The sequence below is a fragment of the Mesoplodon densirostris genome, chromosome 8 (genome assembly GCF_025265405.1).
Source record: "Mesoplodon densirostris isolate mMesDen1 chromosome 8, mMesDen1 primary haplotype, whole genome shotgun sequence".
NCBI classification, from domain to species: Eukaryota; Metazoa; Chordata; class Mammalia; order Artiodactyla; family Ziphiidae; genus Mesoplodon; species Mesoplodon densirostris.
The window spans coordinates 54,589,367-54,616,800 of NC_082668.1; the positions used below are offsets into that span (position 1 = coordinate 54,589,367).

General features: G+C 38.3%; 1 pseudogene; it reads left to right on the forward strand.

Moving 5' to 3' along the window:
* Nucleotides 1–4,458: 4,458 nt before the first annotated feature.
* LOC132495319 (coiled-coil domain-containing protein 150-like) overlaps nucleotides 4,459–27,434 on the forward strand; it is an 87,496-nt pseudogene continuing 64,520 nt past the window's right edge.

A 27,434-nucleotide genomic window follows, 5' to 3' on the forward strand; every position in this document is an offset into this window, starting at 1 on the left:
AAAATGGATGAAAGCCCTAAAGGTAAAACTTAAAACTGTAAAACTTCTGAAACATAGGATGAAACCATTGTGATCTTGGATTACACTAAGATTTCTTAGATTTGACATCAAAAGCATGATCCATAAAGGAAAAAAAGGTAACATTGACAACGTATGCTCTTCAAAGACATTGTTAAGAAAATGAAAAGCTACAGGCTGGGGGAAAAAAAAACATTTTCAAATCACATATCTGATAAAGGTCTTGTCTCCACAGTTTATTAAAAACTCTCCAAACTCACTAAGAAGGAAAAACAATCCGAAAAAAAACGGTGCAAAGTATTTTATTTATTTGGTGAACACACGTTTCACCAAAGAAGATATACGGATGATAAATAAGCACCTGAAAAGATGTTAAACATCAGTCATTAGGGAAATGCAAATTAAAACTGCAGTGAGGTACTACCACACACTATTAGGATGTCTAAGATTGAAAAACTGATTACCCCAAGTGTTAGTGAAGATGTGGAGGAACTCTCATACCTTGCTGAAGGGAATGTAAAATCACTCAGCCACTCTGGAAAATAGTTTGGTAGTTTCTTTAAAAGTGAGACATACTACTACCATACAACCCAGCCAGTCCACTCCTATGCATTCACCAAAGATAAATGAAAGCATATATCTACACGAAGATCTGTATACAACTGCCCAGAGCAGCTGTACTTGTAACAGCTTAAAACTGGAACAACTCCAGTGTTCAGCAGAACACTATTCAGCAACAGAAAGGAAGAACTATTGATATATAAAGAAGAGTGAGTGAATCTCACAATAATTGTGCTGAGTGGAAAATCATTCAAAAATGAGTACATCAACTATGATTTCATTTATATAAAATCCTAGGAAATAAAAGTGAATTGATTGTGACAGAAAACAGGTCAGTGGTAGCCTTGGGTGGATGTGTAGGAACAGGGAGATATAGAAGTGGGGGAAATTACAAAAAGGCATAAGGGAACTTTGGGGATAATGGAAGTGTTCATTATCATGATTATGGTTTATACATATATCAAAATTGTACACTTTAAATATTCATAGCTTATTGTATTTCAACTATATCTCAGTAAGGCTGTTTTTAAAAATGTGAATGTATTATACTAAAATTAATTATTTTTAAATGTTTAAAATAACATTCTTGAAATGACAAAAACAGTAGCGATAGAGAACAAATTACTGGTTGCCAGGGGACATGGGATGAGTTTGGGGGAGGGTGTGAACACAGAGAAGTAGCACAAGTGAGTTGTTTGCGGCAGTGGAGCAGTTCTGTATCTTGGTTGTCGTGATCACAGGAATATGTGCATGGGGTCAGATTACATAGAGCTATGTGCATGTGTGCATAAACAGATGAATGCAGGTTAAAAAAAATGGTGAAGGGCTTCCCTGGTGGCGCAGTGGTTGAGAGTCCGCCTGCCGACGCAGGGGACGCGGGTTCGTGCCCCGGTCCAGGACGATGCCACATGCCGCGGAGCGGCTGGGCCCGTGAGCCATGGCCGCTGAGCCTGCGTGTCCGGAGCCTGTGCTCCGCAACGGGAGAGGCCACAACAGTGAGAGGCCCACGTACCACACACACACACACACACACACACACACACAGTTCCTTTTCATCCATTTCTTAGGTGTCTCACAGTTTCTATAGTGTTATGTTTTTATAGTTTTATATTAGAGAATATATGTAAGGGGCAATATTAGGGTAGGAGATTAAGAAGTACAGACTACTGTGTATAAAATAAGCTACAAGGATATATTGTACATTACATGGAATATAGCCGATATTTTATAATAACTCTAAATGGAGTATAATCTTTAAAAATTGTGAATCCCTATGTTGTATAGTTGAAACTTACATAATATTATAAATCAACTCTACCTCAATTTTTAAAAATATGTATCTATATATATTTAGATCATTTGAAACAGTAGGAGGATATGACCTTGACCTAAATACTGGTATTTCCGAGACTGCCTGGTAAGCTAGCTGTGGAAGCTACTTGGATTTTAATGACACAGGAACATCAGATCTCTGAGGGCAGCAGGATTTATTTGCTTCTGTGTTCTTCCCCATTTCAGTGTCCTGAATTAGAAATTCTTCCAAAAAAGAAACCCAGTATAAAAAGTAAAGTGCTTTATAGATGAGAACATGCCATCTGACAAGTTTCAGGGCATTTTATTGAGTACTCTGAGGCTGGGGGTAGCGTAAGTTACCTGAGAAATATTGTGGAATAAGGATATTCTGTGTTTTGTTTGAAGAGAGGCAAATCGAAAATTCTTGAGTGTTCATCAGTATTTTCCACTGAGTTCTAAGGTTAACAGCAGTTTGCTTACGTTTAAAATGAGAATAAGTGTTGCATCAATACCTCTCTTTAGAGGCAGCCATTCTAATTCTGAACCTTAAGTGAATACACTTAAGGGGGAGCCATGGAACATGTTTTATACTGTACACTGTGGAAAAGAGCACCAGAAACAGGCAAAGATGAGAAAAAGGATTCTGCTGATGGAACAAGAGAGATTTCCTAAGACAAAATGTGTTTTCATGTAGCCTTTCTAAAAAAAACGAAGTATTAGCACTCAAATTTTAACAGCTCTTGAAAACAATCAGTGGCTACAACCAAGAGGAGTTTGCCCTTCAGAGGTGGGAAACAAGAAAAGATACTGAGAGAGGAAAAGGTTGATTTAAATTAAAAATTTTGGATGAATTTTTTTCTGATTCAGAGATAAGCTCAGTAATGTTAATTGTCGATTTGTATTGAGAGGGTTGGGAATAAGAGGAAGAAAATGTAGAAAAACACACAAGTTGGAGATTTGTGAGTAACTATTAATGATTTTATTCCCCCAAATCATCTTTTCTTTAAAGTGAAAGATGTGAGTAGTCAGCTTTATGAGTTAGTTTTCAAATATAATTCAGCCTATAAGAATTCTGTTAATTCAACTTTTGTAATTCTCTGTGGGTAAACACAAGACTCTTGTCTCCTTACATATGGACAATTCTAATTATCCGTACTCAGAAAGGGTTTTGAATACTAGATACCACAATTTCTTTAAAATTGAAATATTTTACCCACAAAGTCTCACTGTTATATTCATGAGTCATGTTAATTTGGAGTTTCCATAAATGCTACAAACCAAATGAATTATCTCAGTACATGTATAGGGCTATAGCCTATTTTATTTGTTGAAATAGCTATTTTAGTTGAAATAGCATCATTAGAAAAACAGGATCGCTTTTTACAAGTTTTAAGGGTTTTCTGTGATTTTTTTCTGCTAAACTTGTGACATCTTAATTTTTTCTGTTTTGGAGTGTGTGTGTGTATATATATATATATATATATATATATTTCTTTAATGAGACTTGTTTTTTTATTCTTCTGTTTTCCCTCTAGATAAAAGTTAAGCAGCTAGAAGAACAACTACATTCTTTTACTGAAACCAGTTCACAGAACGACCATCTACGCAAGTTGAATAAGGCACTAGAGGGCAAATATGCTCAGGTGTGATGAATAGCTATAAAACAGATTGCTTCTATGTTGTTTTAATTAGCTTTTTAAGAATTTGGTGACTTTCTCCCCACCTCACCGTATGATCCCAGAAAGATGAATATTCTCTCACTTGACTCAATTTATCAAAAATATTTTAAACACCCTCGATGTACAAGGTTCCACTCAACCACAGAAGAGTTCATAAAGATGCCTGAAGCAGTATTGGGACATTCAACTTGCATGCTCTGATTGCAGGATTAGGAATGTACTCGGCAGACTTTATTATAGAATAGAAGGTTATGCCTTTCAGAAACAAAATAGATTGTATTGTCAGCATGCATAGGGAACATCATCATGATGAAAGCCTCGAGAATCTCTATCATAGAGGAAGTGTTTTTTTTTAATTTGAACCTTAAAACTTTTGGCAGAGGTGAGGAACAAGTATCTTTGGGTTTTTAATTACAGGCGAATGCAGAACTCATTGCCAACAAGATATACTTGCAATAGCGCACTTGAAAGAGGTATTAGTAGTGAAGGTGCTTACTTGTTAGCATGGTGGCTATTGAGACTGAGACTATTGAGACTATTAACAATGATTTACAAATTTATCACATGATTTATTTTTAATTTTTAACAGTGTAAGCATGTGTGACTTCTTTAACTATAACGTTTGTGTATGTCTACCCTTGGTAACCAAGCAACTAGAATGTGTCTTCAAATGGGTTCTAACAATCTGACTATACTGGTAAAGGGGACCTCATTAGATATGCTTTGTTTCTGCATGAGGACATACTTTACGCTAGTATTTTCTTCATTCTGAAAGCAAAGGAACACATTTTAAAGTATATTTTCCATCCCAGCTTCATTTAGAACGTTGTGTTGTTTCTCATAGTAAAGGGGGCACTCACTGAAAAATAATTCTAGGTTTAGTTGATTTCGTCTTTTTAAATTGCTGATGCTTCCAAGAAGGAGGAAGTCTCCAGAGAGGCCTGCATCTTCAAAATTACTTTAAAGCCACAGGCCCCGTGTCAACACTGTAAAGGAACGAAGTTCATCAGTTGTTTTGCCCAGTGTTAGGCCAAACCCTACACACCATGTGACCTTTGCACCTACCCTGACTTCTGTGAGGTCTTCTCAGGAGATTGGAGACTCTGGGATCTCTCTAAAGACTCTTTTGAATGCCATTAAAACCATGGAGGGAAGACTGGAAGGTAAAATAGACATTCTTGCCTCAAGACCATTAAAAAATGATGAGTCACCAAATTTTCTTCACCGGGATTCGGTAAGTGAAGGCCACAAATTAAATCATAAGGAAATTTCAGATTTATACAACAATGAAGAAAAGTAGTAACATCTAGAAAGATAACGTTTGGAGGTGTGAGTAACAACAAGGAAAGAACTTCTTCACAAACAGCAAAAACTGATGATGTAGATCAAAACCATCATTCTGGCTATTGCATACTTAGTTTTTGATTTGGACACAGAAATGTCATATTTGGCTTAAGAGTAACCATTGAGATTTTTAATCTAATTTTCGCTTTAAAAATTAATGCTAATAGTCTTAACATTTACAGTAAAATGGGTAAAGCCTGATTTTCAAGTAGAAATACATAAATAGAAGCCCTGAGAACTTGAACACTGGAAACTACTTCCCAAAGAAAACTTACTAGAGCATCCATCTTTGTTTGGTATTTAAAAATAGAAAGTACTATAGCTTGTCTTCTAGAGTTAACTACAATTTAGACCCTTTCTGTAAGCACTTTTGCTAGTGGCCTTTTCATTTTTTATAAATAATTTATTATAAGCACTGGTAAAATTATAAAAACTATATTCTTCCTAATGTGCTTTTCTAGAACAAAATCCAATAGGCTTTCAAAACCTTATAAGTGAGCATCTTTTGTACTATTCTTGAATCCTTACAGAAGACGTTAAAGTATTTTTAACGTTACAGGTTAAAAGTTATAAGGAAGTATAATATTGAGGAAGATGTGGGGAAAAGGCATTCTTCTTTGCTGCTGTTTGGAGTGCCCTTTTCCTGTGGAGGACAATTTGGCTTTGTTTATCACTTTACACCCACAGTTGTACTCTTTCCTACAGATACACTAGCTTGTACATAAGACATGTTTACAAGGTTACTTTCTGAAGTATTGTTTGTTATTAGCAAAAGACTAGAAACAACCAAAATTCCATCAGTAAGAGGCTGGCTAAATAAATCATGGTATATCCATAGTTTGGAATACTGTTTGAAGATATATTTATCTTAATCATAGCATATCTATTATTAGGTTAAAACAGTCCACGTTCAGAAGAGCATACAGAGTATTTTACTATTTGTGTGCAAAAGGGTTGGGGCGATGAAGTCTACATATGTATTCACTTTTGAATAGAGTCTCTCTAAAATGAATCGTGATAAATGGGCAACATTATTTTCGAGGAAGGAAACTGGGTGGCTGGGAGATTTTTCACTTTATCCTTTTGTACCTTAAGAGTAATGTGAATGTGCTACCCATCCAGAAAAATTTTATGAACATTTTATTTTCAACAGAAGTAAAAGTAGAGAAAGGATGGTCTTTTCAACAGATGTGCTAGAGCAATTGGGTATCATATGCAGAAACAAAAAAACAAAATACCTTTGATCCATACCTCTTACCATATATAAAAATTAACTCAAAATGGATGAAAGCCCTAAAGGTAAAACTTAAAACTGTAAAACTTCTGAAACATAGGATGAAACCATTGTGATCTTGGATTACACTAAGATTTCTTAGATTTGACATCAAAAGCATGATCCATAAAGGAAAAAAAGGTAACATTGACAACGTATGCTCTTCAAAGACATTGTTAAGAAAATGAAAAGCTACAGGCTGGGGGAAAAAAAAAACATTTTCAAATCACATATCTGATAAAGGTCTTGTCTCCACAGTTTATTAAAAACTCTCCAAACTCACTAAGAAGGAAAAACAATCCGAAAAAAAACGGTGCAAAGTATTTTATTTATTTGGTGAACACACGTTTCACCAAAAAAGATATACGGATGATAAATAAGCACCTGAAAAGATGTTAAACATCAGTCATTAGGGAAATGCAAATTAAAACTGCAGTGAGGTACTACCACACACTATTAGGATGTCTAAGATTGAAAAACTGATTACCCCAAGTGTTAGTGAAGATGTGGAGGAACTCTCATACCTTGCTGAAGGGAATGTAAAATCACTCAGCCACTCTGGAAAATAGTTTGGTAGTTTCTTTAAAAGTGAGACAGACTACTACCATACAACCCAGCCAGTCCACTCCTATGCATTCACCAAAGATAAATGAAAGCATATATCTACACGAAGATCTGTATACAACTGCCCAGAGCAGCTGTACTTGTAACAGCTTAAAACTGGAACAACTCCAGTGTTCAGCAGAACACTATTCAGCAACAGAAAGGAAGAACTATTGATATATAAAGAAGAGTGAGTGAATCTCACAATAATTGTGCTGAGTGGAAAATCATTCAAAAATGAGTACATCAACTATGATTTCATTTATATAAAATCCTAGGAAATAAAAGTGAATTGATTGTGACAGAAAACAGGTCAGTGGTAGCCTTGGGTGGATGTGTAGGAACAGGGAGATATAGAAGTGGGGGAAATTACAAAAAGGCATAAGGGAACTTTGGGGATAATGGAAGTGTTCATTATCATGATTATGGTTTATACATATATCAAAATTGTACACTTTAAATATTCATAGCTTATTGTATTTCAACTATATCTCAGTAAGGCTGTTTTTAAAAATGTGAATGTATTATACTAAAATTAATTATTTTTAAATGTTTAAAATAACATTCTTGAAATGACAAAAACAGTAGCGATAGAGAACAAATTACTGGTTGCCAGGGGACATGGGATGAGTTTGGGGGAGGGTGTGAACACAGAGAAGTAGCACAAGTGAGTTGTTTGCGGCAGTGGAGCAGTTCTGTATCTTGGTTGTCGTGATCACAGGAATATGTGCATGGGGTTAAATTACATAGAGCTATGTGCATGTGTGCATACACAGATGAATGCAGGTTAAAAAAATGGTGAAGGGCTTCCCTGGTGGTGTAGTGGTTGAGAGTCCGCCTGCCGATGTAGGGGACGCGGGTTCGTGCCCCGGTCCGGGAAGATCCCACATGCCGCGGAGCGGCTGGGCCCGTGAGCCATGGCCGCTGAGCCTTTCTGGAGCCTGTGCTCCGCAACGGGAGAGGCCACAACAGTGAGAGGCCCGTGTACTGAAAAAAATAACAAGTGAAAATTGTAAGTTTTGTAGTGTAGTTATTCTCATTAAAGTCTATATCCTGGTTTTAATGTTGAACTACAATATAAGATGTCATCATTAGAAGCAGGGAAAAGAGTGCATGGGGACTCTGCACTAATTTTGTAAAGTCCTGTGACTCTGTATTTCAAGATAAAGTATTTTTTAAAAGAGTAGTATTTAGATTAGTATGATGCATCTGAAACAACTGTGTAGATGTACTAAAAGTGTTGCAGATATGTAAAAGTCGAATACTTCTAATTAGGATTAGGACACTATTTAGAACACTTCTGTAACACTATTTTCTTGATGCTATTTAGTTCTTATGCACCTTTGCTATTATGATATTAATTTACGTTGTATTTTCAAATTCTGTGATAATCTGTTTCTCCCCCGTTTTTCATCTTAGCATCATTCTCTCATCTCCCTTACCTTCATTCTGCGCTGTCATAGAGATTGACATATATTAGAGATTTGCCCATGTTTATTAACAGATTTTTTTTTGCTTTGTAGTTTTAAGGGGAAAAACAGCTACTAAAGCTAGTTTTTATTTACAATAATATATAAGCATATTTAATTAAACATTTTAAATTTGGTTTCTAAATTGCTGTGTCTTATTCTAATTGCTGATTGACTGTGCTTTGGGAGAATCATTTATCATTTCTTTTTTTCTACTAAGGTGAAATCCATTCCTGAAAAGAAAGAACGTGAGCTCTCACGAGTTGTGAAGGGTCGTGCTGCAGCCCTGAAAGAGAGTCAGAAGTTGAAACATGACCTCAAAGCTTTGGAGGACAGGGAGAACAAGAAGGCAAGACATCAATCCTTTCTGAAGTCTGTTACTGAAATGAAGCGCTTCTGAAATTTTTCATGAGCCATATTCTTTCTTTTCTTGTTACCTTTATTAAAAAAGAATGATGATTGATCAGAGGAGGATTTTTTTTTCCTAAAGGAAGGATACCTTTAGAAGAGCTCTAAGATATTTCCTTTAAAAATACATGATTTAACTCCCAATGTTTTTTTTTTCTTCCTGTCTTAAAATAATCAAAAGTCCTATTTTTTTTCTGTTGAAACACATCTGACCTTGGTAATAATAACCACCTACTTATGTATTATTAATGTGATATAACACTGTTAAGATTTTATGTTAAGTCAAATTACCAAATGCTTTCTGCTTAACAGTGTGTGTACTTAGTGGGAAGAGAGGTAACATCCCAAAATTCATGACAGCAGGTGCTAGATTTTGCCCCTCTGAAGAGGGCTGTGAGTCACATCATTCTTCAGCAGCTTCCACTTATGGTCCTCTTTCCTCAGATAATTCTGATGGGCTTCAAATGTGTTATCTTCTTCTGACCCCATGATAAGATAGCTGAGGAGGGCTAGCACAGGCCAGTCTGGGACCACCTCTAGCCCCAAGAAGCTGTTGGTCCTTATGTCTCTAGTTAATATATGTGCTGTGACACGACAATAGTTAGGATGCACTGCAGAGTTCTTCATAGGATCCATATGATCTAGGGTCTAGTTTTCTTTTTCTCAAAGTCAAAATAACTTAAGATACAAAATAAATATAAAATATACTTTAATTATTCCTCTTAGCATTCTACCAGACCTGGTTTCCATACTCTTCTAGAAGTCATGGGACTCAGCAGAAGAATAACCAGAAAGGATCAAATATCTTTGTCTTATTTCATTTTCTATTAGGTGGGAAACTTTCAGCAACAACTGGCAGAAGCTAAAGAAGACAACTGCAAAGTTAAAATCATGTTGGAGAATGTGTTGGCTTCTCACAGTAAGATGCAAGGCGCTCTGGAAAAAGTGCAAATAGAGCTTGGGCGGAGGGATGCAGAGATTGCAGGCCTCAAGAAAGAAAGGTACCAGAGATTATTTTTCTGTCTTTGTACTTGTATTTTTCTGCGACATTGTAGTAAAGAACAGAGTGCAGTCAAGAAACAGTCATTTTCTATTGATTTCCTTGTGAAAATAAAGTAGTAAAATGGTATGTAAAGAACTAGCAAATTCAGGAAAATCTGGAATTATAAATAAAAATGATATCCAAAAATTCTCATATTTTGTAGCGTTGTAAATAAGTATGTATTCTAGAAATTCATGTGATATATGCTGTTTTATCCTTGCTGTTTTCTACACCATTTATACCTGCCCTTGGGTCTACAGAATGATAATTGTCAAGATTAAAGCCAAGTGTCTACTTCTGTTTGAATTAATTATCCATTAATTAGTATCCTATTTATTTTAGATGAATCATTCTGAGAACTACTTTTAGCCATGTTTTGTAAGTGAACTCCTTTAAAGGTTTCAAAAATTACATAAAAGTTTCCCTTTTAGGTTAATGAACAAATGGTTTGAGTTTACTCAGACCTCTAAGACCTATTGTAATACATTAGTGGTGAATATTGCCTCTGTGTTATGGGAGAACAAGTGACTTTTATATTCTTCATTGTGCTTGTTTTTTTACATATTATGAATCTGTATTACCTCTGAACTTAAAAAAAAGTCAAGGGGATGGTATTAAAAATTGTTTACTATTCACAATAAAATTCTGGGTAAAAAGCAGAAATCTCAACAGCAAGCCAGTCCATACAGAGGTGATATATTTTTGTACTAGTAATATATATATAGTATAAAGTTACCAGCCCATAAGTTAGTCATTAACATGTACTGATACTTTAATATATAAAGCCAAATTGAATCATAAATGGGACAAGTTTTTAATCCATAGGAAAATTAGTTTCTTAACCTGAAGCTGAGGCTACTAATTGTCACCTGCCAACTCTCAGATATTCTGAGCATCTGTAGCCCACTACATATGCCATTTGGGCTTCCTGGAAGGTGCCCTGTAACTCCCAGTGGTATCACTCCTAGATAGTACTTTTCTGTGGTCACTCTCCCTGTTCCCTTCATTTACAGGGCTCTAAATCAACAGTGGGTACAGAAGCTGGAAGCAGAAGTGGACCAGATGCGGTCCAGAATCCTTGTCGTGGTTGCCCAGCACAACAGTAAGGTAGAAGCCAGGTTTTTATAGATAGATAACGTTGATATTTTTTATTTTATTGGCATATTGCTATTTTGGAAAAATGGAGTAAAACAATCGGGTAAATTTCCTTTCCATTCAAGTCTGAGTTTTGAACAGTGACATATTTCCAAATGGGAAATGGGTCTGTGATCTTACAGTGAACCATTTATTGGCAAACCAGGACCATAATTATGCCTAACTCTCTTTGTCTTATATGGTCTGCATTCTTTTCATGTATTAATGCATAAGTGAACTTAAAGGGCTTAGAAAACAACATAACTTTAGTCAGAAGTAGCGAGAGTGATCCCACTTAATAAGGAGGCATACTCACATGTTTATAGGTGTATACACACATGAATATGTATCTACACATATGCACACATATAAAATAGAGATATTTCCTATAAAAAGCTTTTTCTAGAAGGATATACAAGGGACAGTTGCCAGTTCTTATCTCTCTAGACAGTGAGACCAGAGGGTCATAGGATCAGGAAGGGGAGTTTAACTGGTTTAAAACCTTAGAAATTAGGATAAATAAGTTGGCTCTATTTTCCAAAACTCTCTAGTGACCAGTGGAGCATACCCTTCCCATCACCTTCTAAGAGTTTCCTAAGGACTGTCTGTAATAAGTTCTCACATATATATATTCCAGGCATCTGGAGTCTTTGGTTCTGGTTCCAAATAATTATTGTTTCAACGTTTAAAGAGTGAATATACAGTGTTATGGACTTCTTGTATCTGTTACAGTGGAATTAAAAACAATCTTCTTTCTTCTCTCTTTCAGATGGAGGCTCTACAAAAAGCTCTAGATGTAGCTAGAGAAGAAAACAGGAGACTGGCTATGAGCCTGGAGCAAGCTCTCCAGACAAATCATCAGCTGCAAACAAAGCTTGATCCTGTTCAAGAGAAATTGGAAAGCAAAGAACTTGAGCTACGGAATTTGGAAACCTTCATGTAAGGGCAGTATAGTCACAGTGGAATTAGGGAAGAGCCTCTGGGAGAGAAAGTTTGGCTAATTCACATAAACCCGTTAAACCCTTTCCCCCTACTTTGAGCTAGTACTCCCTGCAGAGCCATGTGAAGGAAGCAGGCATAGTTGAGCAGAGCAGATATTAGCTGGCTGGGGTACGCTCCTTTTCAGCTCTTCCCTCATCTAGTGTCGGTCTTCTTCTGTACATGAAGGTTTAAACCAAGTTGGAAGGGATACTTACATGTTTCTGCCAAACCTTTTCTATCAGAAGCTTATGTGTCCTTTAAAAGCATGATTTGGAAAGGTAGAAACAGAAGGATGGATGGGAATAACCCCTCCAGGAGTGGGATAATTCCATTTAAGCAGCTGCTAAACCATTCATTGTTTTCAACTTTTTCCCTGAGATTAGTGAGGTCAAACCCATCAAGTTCAGGTCAACCCACTAAAGTTTTTTTGTTAAATTTTATCTAGGCAAATAGGATTTAGATATTAATAACATCCCATGAAAATTTATACCCAAGGGAAATGCATTGTGCACGTGGATCTTTATTCCTTTCACGTAGTGGACATACTGATATAGCAGACAAGTATAAGCTAAAGCAAAGAAGGTAGTTTTCATATTTGTAATCTGTACAAATTTTATATTCTGGTGAAATGTTGCTGGCTCAAGACTACTCAGTATTGGTTAAATCAAGAGTATGTGTTTCACTCTTTTGGGTGGATCTCTTTATATTGAATAACTTTTTGTTTTTGAATGCCGTAGGTAAATGCTTATTTCTTCTTCTGTTAATGAGTTCCAGATCAGTGATTTTTACCTGGTGACTGATCTGCTTCTCATTGGTAAATGACGCCTACTAAGATGTTTTCTAAAGGTGATTTATCATGTCTCTTTTTCAAAACAGAGAACAGATGAGTGAAGAAGCCAAAATAGAAGCAGAATTGTATGCTGAACGCATAGATGCTCTAAGGAAGCAGTTTCAAATTGAGAGAGAAACTGCAAAGAAAGCAGCACAACGGGAAGTGACTGAGGTATGGAGGCAAGTGACAAAAGTCTCCCTCTAGGTGAATGCCTTTGAAGAGGAGAACCAGCCACAGGATTTCCGAGAATGGCTACAGATGTTCTTTGGTTCTTCTAATCCCCCTTTTGCCAGGAGGCCAGATACATCACTATGCTGTTTGTAACTTAACACACAAAAAGTTTCTGATATACAGTTATCTGCCCAATGAATGAATGCCTTGGTGACAGCCTTCCCATTGGAGAATAATAACTGAGTGGGAAGGAGGAGACTGCCATCTGCTAGACAGATGGCCAATCACCTGTCTCCTCTATTCACTTAACTAGCATCCATCATGCACCTTCCTGCTCCTAAGAGGCACAAGTAAAAACAGCAGAAGATGTGGTCCGTGCTAAATTACCCCTTATTTAACTGTCATCTCCACTCTTTACATGAGACAACTAGGAAGACATCAGAAGATGTTTCCTGGATAGCTAGAAGCTGTGTACAATTTTAAAGGAATTCAGAAGTAAGGGAAAGTTTGTTTTAGGCTGGTTGGGTGATCGAAGAAGAGGGGAAGCTTGACGAAATTCTACAGGGTTGAGACTGGCAGAGCTGACAGGGCTGTGACACTCTATGTAAGAGGATGAACAAAGCTTAGTTACAGAAATAAATAGGACATGTGAGCAAAGAAAAAGGATTTGCCTCTCTTGATCAGAGCAGAGACTTTAGGAAATTTCTGAGAAAAGGGGGTTAGCTTAGATGAGACCAGCTGGTAGATGGCCTTGACTCCCAGAATGTTGGATGGAAAGTATTAGGTAAAAGGAGAGCACTGTAGGTTTCTGAGAAGGCTGTGAGCACAATGTTAGGTCAGTTAGTCTGTTAGCAGTGGAGAGTAGGTAAGAATGAAGAGAAACTGGAAACATGGAGGCTAAGGGGAACTAGAGCATTTACTCTGGGCTTCAGATGATTAGAGCCAAGCAAAGTGTTTCTGTTGAAAATAGAGAACAATCAAATCAAAAATCCATTTTAATTAATAGAAAAATCAGACACTAAATGTATCATAAGCAAAGGGGAGGGAGTAATTAAAATAATTCCAAGACTTGGTTGGGGTGGCCAGTCTGTATTTTGCCAAATTTAGCGTATTTAGCAATTGCACTTGACAGCGCACAGTCACAAAATCAGATTCAACCGTTTATATGATGCTTTGTAAATTGACAAAGCACTGTATAAGTGTTAAAAATATTACAGAAATAATTTCTGTGGGAAACAAAAATGGCCACTGAAATTAAAAGTACCTTTATTCAGAGAGAGTTGTTCAGAATATTTAAAAATTAAATCCTTTTAACAGGGATCAGTAAAGATGGTGAACTTGTGCAGGAGAGACCAAGGAACAGTATGAGTGTGATGTCTTGAGCAGTTAGTGGCAGAGGTGGGCTCAGGGTGCACTGTTTAAGACTCCCAGCGCTGCCTCTTATTAGCAATGTGTAACTTTACTATCTGTGCAGATGACTTCACTTCTGAGTCTCAGTTTCCTCAATCAAAATGGAAATCATCACAACTGCTTTCCAGGGTGCTTTTGAGGGATAGTTTTTAGGGCTTACTCAGTTTTGACAAAGCTCTGATTGAGGAAATGGTGGAATATCTAACAGAAATTTAGTTGGGTGATAATAAAAGACTAACACTGTAGTGTGAGGTTAGGATCTGAGAGAATGAGCAAGTATAAAGAGAAAGGTAACAATTTTGACTTTTTACTTTGACAAGTTAAATACTTACAAACCACAGAGAATACCACACTCCTATCGTCTCCCTTCTCAGCTGCAGTGTCTTCATCCTAAAAATCCAGTGGTACTCATTTAAGGGCATATGAGGAAGAGGGGGAACTCTGTAAAATGATTTCAGTACTGTTAAAAGATAAATTGAGGAATAATAATATTAAGAGTTTATTTGAACAAAAATCAATTTGAGTCAGGCAGTATGCAATCGATTGCAATAGAAAGGCACTCTGAGGAGTTGTATAAAATGAAAGACGTTTATAGGCAGAAGGGAGCAGAAACAAGGAAGTTATACTAGGCATAAAAGTAGATTAGTTACTAGTAGCAGAGTTACTTCCTTTAAGGGATGGCAGGGGTCTGTCAGGCAGATTACTCACCTAATGCTGATCAGGCCATTCCTGATTGACTGGTTTAAGAGTTCTTTTCTGGGAGAGCCAAAACTGTAATTAAGTCTCAGTTTGGTGACATAAGGTTTAGCATAAGTGACGTCATTGTGGGCCTGTTGTCTTGTTTTGAATAGTAATCACTATGTTATTATTCCAGTAGACAAGTTTATTTAAATTTCTAAACAAAAAGCAATATTCATAAGAAGTATAAACTACTATGTAAATAAGCTACAAGGATATATTGTACAGCACAGGGAATATAGCCAGTATTTTATAATAAATGATGTATAATCTATAAAAATTTTTAATCTCTATGTCCTACACATAAAACTAATACAATATCATAAATCAACTATACGTCAATAGAAAAAAAAGCAATATTATAAAAATACATGCAAGGATAGTCAATAACTGACAGGTGTATTTACATACACTGCATATAATTTATTTTCACTTCTCCATACATGAGGTCCCAAGTGAGAGAAAGAGACAAGCTTAAGCTTTAAAAAAAAAAAAAAAACTTTAAAGCACAGCAATGAGCACTGAGCAATTAGTGTGTGCCAGGCTCTATATTCCTTCTCTGCCTCCTCTTGTATACCTGTTACATGAATCCTATGAAGTAGACTATTCTCATACTTTTCCAATGATGAACCTGCAGCTTAGGGAAGTTAATTATCTGAAATTGCTTGACTAGTGTGTGGTGAAGCTGAGATTTTAACTTCTGTCTGATTCCAAAGCCATGCTCTTAGAAAGCAAATGACGAACATACATTTACATTATCTGTTCTAAGAAAAATTGTGTTCTTTAGTGTTAAAAATTATGAAAATCACTGAGAGTGTTTCTCCACAAATCTACTTCTTAATATTGCCTCACTTACCCTCCTCTTTAAAATATCTATTTATTTGGCTGTGCCAGGTCTTAGTTGCAGCACACAGGATCTTTAGTTGTGGCACACAGGATCTAGTTCCCTGACCAGGGATCAAACCCGGCCCCCATGCATTGGGAGCACAGAGTCTTAGCCACTGAACCACCAGGGAAGTCCCATCACTTAACCTCCTTTTTAAAAGAAAGGTCCAAAAAGAACAAAATATAGGGACACAGCTAAACATAAGCTTCTCTTACTGAATGGAAGGTTAAAATGTTCTAATTTTCCCTTTGTATCCCACAGCTGAAGAAAGCCCTTGATGAAAGCAACTTCAGAGAAGTGGAAGTATCCCGGACCAACCAGGAGCTGCAGCAGAAACTGACAGAGTTGGAAAAGGTACTGAACAGCAGCAAGGAGAAAATAAAGGATCAAAAGGCCCAAATTAAGTTCCACTTATCAGCTAAGGCGAATAATGCTCAGAACATAGAGAGGAGGAAGGTTGTATGAGAAACCCTGACTCTCCTCTCCTCCTTAGTATCTGATGAGGATCCAGGCAGGGAGTGGTGTCTGGGGAAGATGGTTTCAGAGCCCCACCACCACCATGTGTTCTCTGGGAATTACAGCTACACCTGGGAAGTGGGCAGATTGCCTGGGGGGAGGTGGGGGGAGACTCTTTGTCCTGCAGAGATACTGCTGCATCAGTGTTTGGTTTCTCATTAGCTGCCAGTGTCACATTCTGGCTCCCCAGCTGTCTCTTCCACAGTGATTGTACAAGACTTAGCTCTTTCGGGGTCAGGGGGCTGGATGGGAAGGAGAGCCCAGCAGGAACTGGTAACTGTGGATCTCATGTGGGATTCTTTCTGTCAGCCTATAGGCAAAAAGAGCAAGCCAGTTTTTCCACTGATCATCTTTCTATGTTATTTCCACATTTACATTCAGCAAATAGAAACAGAATTGAGGCAAAGGGAGCTAATTAAGGATCAGTATCAGAAAGAAAGCTATGAAAGGGTAGATTATTTCCACACACTGTTTACCATTCACACGAAATCCCAAACTTGGACAGGTTCACCAACCGTCTCCCTCTTTGTGCCCTACCAGTCACTGAGTATCCAGAAATGTGTATCTGAAACGACTAACCTACAGCAGGAAATGCAGCCATTGGCCAAGAGCCAGCATGATCTGTCAGCTCAGAAGAAACAGCAAAAGCTGCAACTCGAGGCAGAGCAGAAGAGGAGGTGGGAGCTGGAGCATCGGTGCCAGGTAAAAGGGTTCTTAAGATTCATCTCAGAGATTACCAGCAAAGGCCATGTGCAAAACCCAGCATGAGGGCACCTGGCTTTTCTAGGCTCTATAGAAGAAGACAAACTTACAAGTCGTTCATCTTAGCTAAGTCCTTAGAATCATATGTAGGAATGAAGCCTGGAGCTTTGACTATGGCACCTCGTCTTCATGTTCAACTTAATAAAAATGATACTCATTTTTGAAGAACGGCTAAAGCTCACAGATGCAAAGTACTAGTTATTAAGTAAGACTTGTGAACTTCATAGTCTTTCAGGAACTTTACACCCCTTGGTTCTTCCCCGTAGCTCAGATACATCTGTTGCCATTAAAGGACTTTTATCTACTCCCAACCTAATGAAAAGCACATTTTATTACAAAAAAGGGATTTCAAGAGACCATCAAGCTCTTGCCTTCCAACAGAGATTGTCTGCTATGAAAAGTATTCTCCAGTTCTGGAAAGAGATGTTAATCATGTTTTCTCAGGAGAATCTGTATATCAAAATCCATAATCATATACACAAATGTATACTGTAGGTTCAACTGAAAATAATAGTTTTTATCCTATAGTCTGGTAGCACCTGGAGTTAGAAAGTACCCCATCATACTTTCATAATTTGATGGCTCATTTATTACAATATTGAAGCTTTTTCTTCCATATATAGTACATTGGGAGTTTGTCAAAAATCTCTGTATCACGTTTTCAGGAATTGGAAGAAATAGTTAGACACCTGCAGAAATGGAAAGAGGCAACAGAGGATAAACTGAAAGAAGCTAGTGTGGAATCAGAACAGGTAAGGCAGACCCACGGACATGAAGACTTAGACAAGCTTAGTCAGGCACGATGACCCTGAAACACAAGTCCGTGTAATATCCTTCAGTAACACAGTTGTCAGGAGTGCAAAAGGCAACCACCAATACCTTAGTATAGCCTCCGTTATAAAGAATAGTTTTAGATTAAGATTCTGTGTCTTCATGAGACATCATCAATTCGAAAATATTGATTGACATTGACTAATATTAACTTGGTCGTCCAAGCCCCTGAAATTCCAGAAATCCCTGGAATTGGGATTGACATATCTACACTAATATGTATAAAATAGATAACCAATAAGAACGTGCTGTATAATAAATAAATAAAATTCAAAAACGAAGAGATTCTTAAGCTACAGGTATCACAGTGACATTGCTGCCAGTTTATCCCCTTTATAGACTTTAATTTACATGATAATATGACTGTCAGAATGGTATATTAAAAGGAATATGGGGGGGCTTGGTGAAGACGGTGCACTAGGAGGATGCGGAATCCGCGTCTGCTCACAATGAGGGCACCTGGGGGACCTCGGACACCTAAGGGGACGGAAGGAACCCCCAGAGACCAGGTAGGACCTGGAGCGTGTGGGGGAGTGAAGGGGGAGGAGAGCTGCCGTCTCTTCTTCCTACAAATCCAGTGGTACTCATTTCAGGGCATATGAGGAAGAAGGGGAACTCTGTAAAATGATTTCAGTACTGTTAAAAGATAAATTGAGGAATAATAAAATTAAGAGTTTATTTGAACAAAAATCAATTTGAGTCAGGCAGTATGCAATCGATTGCAATAGAAAGGCGCTCTGAGGAGTTGTATAAAATGAAAGACTTTTATAGGCAGAGGGGAGCAGGAACAAGGAAGTTATACTAGGCAAAAAAGTAGATTAGTAACTAGTAGCAGAGTTACTTCCTTTAAGGGATGGCAGGGGTCTGTCAGGCAGATTACTCACCTAATGCTGATCAGGCCATTTCTGATTGACTGGTTTAAGAGTTCTTTTCTGGGAGAGCCAAAACTGTAATTAAGTCTCAGTTTGGTGACATAAGGTTTAGCATAAGTGACTTCATTGTGGGCCTGTTGTCTTGTTTTCAATAGTAATCACTATGTTATTTTTCCACTAGAGAAGTTTAGTAAAATTTCTAAACAAAAAGCAATATTCATAAGAAGTATAAACTACTATGTAAATAAGCTGCAAGGATATATTGTACAGCACAGGGCATATAGCCAGTATTTTATAATAACGAGTATAATCTATAAAAATTTTTAATCACTATGTCATACACCTAAATCTAATATAATAATTCAACTATACCTCTAGAGAAAATAAAGCAAGATTATAAAAATAGATGCAAGGATAGTCAATAACTGACAGGTGTACTTACATACACTCCATATAATTTATTTTCACTTCTCCATACATGAGGTCACAAGTGACAGAAAGAGACGAACTTAAGCTTTTAAAAAGAAAAAACCTTTAAAGCACAGCAATGAGCACTGAGCAATTATTGTGTGCCAGGCTCTATATTCCTTCTCTGCCTCCTCTTGTTTAACTGTTACATGAACCCTATGAAGTAGGCTATTCTCATACTTTTCCAATGATGAACCTGAAGCTTAGGGAAGTTAATTATCTGAAATTACTTGACTAGTGTGTGGTGAAGCTGAGATTTTAACTTCTGTCTGATTCCAAAGCCATGCTCTTAGAAAGCAAATGACGAACATACATTTACATTATCTGTTCTAAGAAAAATTGTGTTCTTTAGTGTTAAAAATTATGAAAATCACTGAGAGTGTTTCTCCACAAATCTACTTCTTAATATTGCCTCACTTACCCTCCTTTTTAAAATATCTATTTATTTGGCTGTGCCAGGTCTTAGTTGCAGCACACAGGATCTTTAGTTGTGGCACACAGGATCTAGTTCCCTGACCAGGGATCAAACCCGGCCCCCATGCATTGGGAGCACAGAGTCTTAGCCACTGAACCACCAGGGAAGTCCCATCACTTAACCTCCTTTTTAAAAGAAAGGTCCAAAAAGAACAAAATATAGGGACACAGCTAAACATAAGCTTCTCTTACTGAATGGAAGGTTAAAATGTTCTAATTTTCCCTTTGTATCCCACAGCTGAAGAAAGCCCTTGATGAAAGCAACTTCAGAGAAATGGAAGTATCCCGGACCAACCGGGAGCTGCAGCAGAAACTGACAGAGTTGGAAAAGGTACTGAACAGCAGCAAGGAGAAAATAAAGGATCAAAAGGCCCAAATTAAGTTCCACTTATCAGCTAAGGCGAATAATGCTCAGTACATAGAGAGGAGGAAGGTTGTATGAGAAACCCTGACTCTCCTCTCCTCCTTAGTATCTGATGAGGATCCAGGCAGGGAGTGGTGTCTGGGGAAGATGGTTTCAGAGCCCCACCACCACCATGTGTTCTCTGGGAATTACAGCTACACCTGGGAAGTGGGCAGATTGCCTGGGGGTGGTGGGGGTGTGACTCTTTTTCCCGCAGAGATACTGCTGCATCAGTGTTTGGTTTCTCATTAGCTGCCAGTGTCACATTCTGGCTCCCCAGCTGTCTCTTCCACAGTGATTGTACAAGACTTAGCTCTTTCGGGGTCAGGGGGCTGGATGGGAAGGAGAGCCCAGCAGGAACTGGTAACTGTGGATCTCATGTGGGATTCTTTCTGTCAGCCTATAGGCAAAAAGAGCAAGCCAGTTTTTCCACTGATCATCTTTCTATGTTATTTCCACATTTACATTCAGCAAATAGAAACAGAATTGAGGAGAAGGGAGCTAATTAAGGATCAGTATCAGAAAGAAAGCTATGAAAGGGTAGATTATTTCCACACACTGTTTACCATTCACACGAAATCCCAAACTTGGGCAGGTTCACCAACCGTCTCCCTCTTTGTGCCCTACCAGTCACTGAGTATCCAGAAATGTGTATCTGAAACGACTAACCTACAGCAGGAAATGCAGCCATTGGCCAAGAGCCAGCATGATCTGTCAGCTCAGAATAAACAGCAAAAGCTGCAACTCGAGGCAGAGCAGAAGAGGAGGTGGGAGCTGGAGCATCGGTGCCAGGTAAAAGGGTTCCTAAGACTCACCTCAGAGATTACCAGCAAAGGCCATGTGCAAAACCCAGCATGAGGGCACCTGGCTTTTCTAGGCTCTATAGAAGAAGACAAACTTACAAGTCGTTCATCTTAGCTAAGTCTTTAGAATCATATGTAGGAATGAAGCCTGGAGCTTTGACTATGGCACCTCGTCTTCATGTTCAACTTAATAAAAATGATACTCATTTTTGAAGAACGGCTAAAGCTCACAGATGCAAAGTACTAGTTACTAAGTAAGACTTGTGAACTTCATAGTCTTTCAGGAACTTTACACCCCTTGGTTCTTCCCCGTAGCTCAGATACATCTGTTGCCGTTACAGGACTTTTATCTACTCCCAACCTAATGAAAAGCACATTTTATTACTAAAAAGGGATTTCAAGAGACCATCAAGCTCTTGCCTTCCAACAGAGATTGTCTGCTATGAAAAGTATTCTCCAGTTCTGGAAAGAGATGTTAATCATCTTTTCTCAGGAGAATCTGTAAATCAAAATCTATAATCATATACACAAATGTATACTGTAGGTTCAACTGAAAATAATAGTTTTTATCCTATAGTCTGGTAGCACCTGGAGTTAGAAAGTACCCCATCATACTTTCATAATTTGGTGGCTCATTTATTACAATATTGAAGCTTTTTCTTCCATATATAGTACATTGGGAGTTTGTCAAAAATCTCTGTATCACGTTTTCAGGAATTGGAAGAAACAGTTAGACACCTGAAGAAATGGAAAGAGGCAACAGAGGATAAACTGAAAGAAGCTAGTGTGGAATCAGAACAGGTAAGGCAGACCCACGGACATGAAGACTTAGACAAGCTTCCTCAGGCACGATGACCCTGAAACACAAGTCCGTGTAATATCCTTCAGTAACACAGTTGTCAGGAGTGCAAAAGGCAACAACCAATACCTTAGTATAGCCTCCGTTATAAAGAATAGTTTTAGATTAAGATTCTGTGTCTTGATGAGACATCATAGAATGCTAAAAGATTGACATTGACTAATATTAACTTGGTCGTCCAAGCCCCTGAAATTCCAGAAATCCCTGGAATTGGGATTGACATATCTACACTAATATGTATAAAATAGATAACCAATAAGAACGTGCTGTATAATAAATAAATAAAATTCGAAAACGAAGAGATTCTTAAGCTAAAGGTATCACAGTGACATTGCTGCCAGTTTATCCCCTTTATAGACTTTAAGTTACATGATAATATGACTGTCAGAATGGTATATTAAACGGAATATGGGGGGGGCGGGGTGAAGACGGTGCACTAGGAGGATGCGGAATCCGCGTCTGCTCACAACGAGGGCACCTGGGGGACCTCGGACACCTAAGGGGACGGGAGGAACCCCCAGAGACCAGGTAGGACCTGGGGCGTGTGGGGGAGTGAAGGGGGAGGAGAGCTGCCGTCTCTTCTTCCTACAAATCCAGTGGTACTCATTTAAGGGCATATGAGGAAGAAGGGGAACTCTGTAAAATGATTTCAGTACTGTTAAAAGATAAATTGAGGAATAATAAAATTAAGAGTTTATTTGAACAAAAATCAATTTGAGTCAGGCAGTATGCAATCGATTGCAATAGAAAGGCACTCTGAGGAGTTGTATAAAATGAAAGACTTTTATAGGCAGAGGGGAGCAGGAACAAGGAAGTTATACTAGGCAAAAAAGTAGATTAGTTACTAGTAGCAGAGTTACTTCCTTTAAGGGATGGCAGGGGTCTGTCAGGCAGATTACTCACCTAAGGCTGATCAGGCCATTTCTGATTGACTGGTTTAAGAGTTCTTTTCTGGGAGAGCCAAAACTGTAATTAAGTCTCAGTTTGGTGACATAAGGTTTAGCATAAGTGACTTCATTGTGGGCCTGTTGTCTTGTTTTCAATAGTAATCACTATGTTATTTTTCCACTAGAGAAGTTTAGTAAAATTTCTAAACAAAAAGCAATATTCATAAGAAGTATAAACTACTATGTAAATAAGCTGCAAGGATATATTGTACAGCACAGGGAATATAGCCAGTATTTTATAATAACGAGTATAATCTATAAAAATTTTTAATCACTATGTCATACACCTAAATCTAATATAATAAATCAACTATACGTCTAGAGAAAATAAAGCAAGATTATAAAAATAGATGCAAGGATAGTCAATAACTGACATGTGTACTTACATACACTCCATATAATTTATTTTCACTTCTCCATACATGAGGTCACAAGTGACAGAAAGAGACAAACTTAAGCTTTAAAAAAAAAAACCTTTAGGGCCTCCCTGGTGGCGCAGTGGTTAAGAGTCCGCCTGCCGATGCAGGGGACACGGGTTCGTGCCCTGATGCCGGAGGATCCCACATGCCGCGGAGCGGCTGGGCCCGCGAGCCATGGCCGCGGGGCCTGTGTGTCCGGAGCCTGTGCTCCGCAACGGGAGAGGCCACAGCAGTGAGAGGCCCGCGTACAGCAAAAAAAAAAAAAAAAAAAAAACCTTTAAAGCACAGCAATGAGCACTGAGCAATTAGTGTGTGCCAGGCTCTATATTCCTTCTCTGCCTCCTCTTGTATAACTGTTACATGAATCCTATGAAGTAGGCTATTCTCATACTTTTCCAATGATGAACCTGCAGCTTAGGGAAGTTAATTATCTGAAATTGCTTGACTAGTGTGTGGTGAAGCTGAGATTTTAACTTCTGTCTGATTCCAAAGCCATGCTCTTAGAAAGCAAATGACGAACATACATTTACATTATCTGTTCTAAGAAAAATTGTGTTTTTTAGTGTTAAAAATTATGAAAATCACTGAGAGTGTTTCTCCACAAATCTACTTCTTAATATTGCCTCACTTACCCTCCTTTTTAAAATATCTATTTATTTGGCTGTGCCAGGTCTTAGTTGCAGCACACAGGATCTTTAGTTGTGGCACACAGGATCTAGTTCCCTGACCAGGGATCAAACCCGGCCCCCATGCATTGGGAGCACAGAGTCTTAGCCACTGAACCACCAGGGAAGTCCCATCACTTAACCTCCTTTTTAAAAGAAAGGTCCAAAAAGAACAAAATATAGGGACACAGCTAAACATAAGCTTCTCTTACTGAATGGAAGGTTAAAATGTTCTAATTTTCCCTTTGTATCCCACAGCTGAAGAAAGCCCTTGATGAAAGCAACTTCAGAGAAGTGGAAGTATCCCGGACCAACCGGGAGCTGCAGCAGAAACTGACAGAGTTGGAAAAGGTACTGAACAGCAGCAAGGAGAAAATAAAGGATCAAAAGGCCCAAATTAAGTTCCACTTATCAGCTAAGGCGAATAATGCTCAGAACATAGAGAGGAGGAAGGTTGTATGAGAAACCCTGACTCTCCTCTCCTCCTTAGTATCTGATGAGGATCCAGGCAGGGAGTGGTGTCTGGGGAAGATGGTTTCAGAGCCCCACCACCACCATGTGTTCTCTGGGAATTACAGCTACACCTGGGAAGTGGGCAGATTGCCTGGGGGGAGGTGGGGGGAGACTCTTTGTCCTGCAGAGATACTGCTGCATCAGTGTTTGGTTTCTCATTAGCTGCCAGTGTCACATTCTGGCTCCCCAGCTGTCTCTTCCACAGTGATTGTACAAGACTTAGCTCTTTCGGGGTCAGGGGGCTGGATGGGAAGGAGAGCCCAGCAGGAACTGGTAACTGTGGATCTCATGTGGGATTCTTTCTGTCAGCCTATAGGCAAAAAGAGCAAGCCAGTTTTTCCACTGATCATCTTTCTATGTTATTTCCACATTTACATTCAGCAAATAGAAACAGAATTGAGGAGAAGGGAGCTAATTAAGGATCAGTATCAGAAAGAAAGCTATGAAAGGGTAGATGATTTCCACACACTGTTTACCATTCACACGAAATCCCAAACTTGGACAGATTCACCAACCGTCTCCCTCTTTGTGCCCTACCAGTCACTGAGTATCCAGAAATGTGTATCTGAAACGACTAACCTACAGCAGGAAATGCAGCCATTGGCCAAGAGCCAGCATGATCTGTCAGCTCAGAAGAAACAGCAAAAGCTGCAACTCGAGGCAGAGCAGAAGAGGAGGTGGGAGCTGGAGCATCGGTGCCAGGTAAAAGGGTTCCTAAGACTCACCTCAGAGATTACCAGCAAAGGCCATGTGCAAAACCCAGCATGAGGGCACCTGGCTTTTCTAGGCTCTATAGAAGAAGACAAACTTACAAGTCGTTCATCTTAGCTAAGTCCTTAGAATCATATGTAGGAATGAAGCCTGGAGCTTTGACTATGGCACCTCGTCTTCATGTTCAACTTAATAAAAATGATACTCATTTTTGAAGAACGGCTAAAGCTCACAGATGCAAAGTACTAGTTACTAAGTAAGACTTGTGAACTTCATAGTCTTTCAGGAACTTTACACCCCTTGGTTCTTCCCCGTAGCTCAGATACATCTGTTGCCGTTACAGGACTTTTATCTACTCCCAACCTAATGAAAAGCACATTTTATTACTAAAAAGGGATTTCAAGAGACCATCAAGCTCTTGCCTTCCAACAGAGATTGTCTGCTATGAAAAGTATTCTCCAGTTCTGGAAAGAGATGTTAATCATCTTTTCTCAGGAGAATCTGTAAATCAAAATCTATAATCATATACACAAATGTATACTGTAGGTTCAACTGAAAATAATAGTTTTTATCCTATAGTCTGGTAGCACCTGGAGTTAGAAAGTACCCCATCATACTTTCATAATTTGGTGGCTCATTTATTACAATATTGAAGCTTTTTCTTCCATATATAGTACATTGGGAGTTTGTCAAAAATCTCTGTATCACGTTTTCAGGAATTGGAAGAAACAGTTAGACACCTGAAGAAATGGAAAGAGGCAACAGAGGATAAACTGAAAGAAGCTAGTGTGGAATCAGAACAGGTAAGGCAGACCCACGGACATGAAGACTTAGACAAGCTTCCTCAGACACGATGACCCTGAAACACAAGTCCGTGTAATATCCTTCAGTAACACAGTTGTCAGGAGTGCAAAAGGCAAGAACCAATACCTTAGTATAGCCTCCGTTATAAAGAATAGTTTTAGATTAAGATTCTGTGTCTTGATGAGACATCATAGAATGCTAAAAGATTGACATTGACTAATATTAACTTGGTCGTCCAAGCCCCTGAAATTCCAGAAATCCCTGGACTTGGGATTGACATATCTACACTAATATGTATAAAATAGATAACCAATAAGAACGTGCTGTATAATAAATAAATAAAATTCGAAAACGAAGAGATTCTTAAGCTAAAGGTATCACAGTGACATTGCTGCCAGTTTATCCCCTTTATAGACTTTAAGTTACATGATAATATGACTGTCAGAATGGTATATTAAAAGGAATATGGGGGGGGCTTGGTGAAGACGGTGCACTAGGAGGATGCGGAATCCGCATCTGCTCACAACGAGGGCACCTGGGGGACCTCGGACACCTAAGGGGACGGGAGGAACCCCCAGAGACCAGGTAGGACCTGGGGCGTGTGGGGGAGTGAAGGGGGAGGAGAGCTGCCGTCTCTTCTTCCTACAAATCCAGTGGTACTCATTTAAGGGCATATGAGGAAGAAGGGGAACTCTGTAAAATGATTTCAGTACTGTTAAAAGATAAATTGAGGAATAATAAAATTAAGAGTTTATTTGAACAAAAATCAATTTGAGTCAGGCAGTATGCAATCGATTGCAATAGAAAGGCACTCTGAGGAGTTGTATAAAATGAAAGACTTTTATAGGCAGAGGGGAGCAGGAACAAGGAAGTTATACTAGGCAAAAAAGTAGATTAGTTACTAGTAGCAGAGTTACTTCCTTTAAGGGATGGCAGGGGTCTGTCAGGCAGATTACTCACCTAAGGCTGATCAGGCCATTTCTGATTGACTGGTTTAAGAGTTCTTTTCTGGGAGAGCCAAAACTGTAATTAAGTCTCAGTTTGGTGACATAAGGTTTAGCATAAGTGACTTCATTGTGGGCCTGTTGTCTTGTTTTCAATAGTAATCACTATGTTATTTTTCCACTAGAGAAGTTTAGTAAAATTTCTAAACAAAAAGCAATATTCATAAGAAGTATAAACTACTATGTAAATAAGCTGCAAGGATATATTGTACAGCACAGGGCATATAGCCAGTATTTTATAATAACGAGTATAATCTATAAAAATTTTTAATCACTATGTCATACACCTAAATCTAATATAATATAATAAATCAACTATACCTCTAGAGAAAATAAAGCAAGATTATAAAAATAGATGCAAGGATAGTCAATAACTGACAGGTGTACTTACATACACTCCATATAATTTATTTTCACTTCTCCATACATGAGGTCACAAGTGACAGAAAGAGACGAACTTAAGCTTTAAAAAAAAAAAAACCTTTAAAGCACAGCAATGAGCACTGAGCAATTATTGTGTGCCAGGCTCTATATTCCTTCT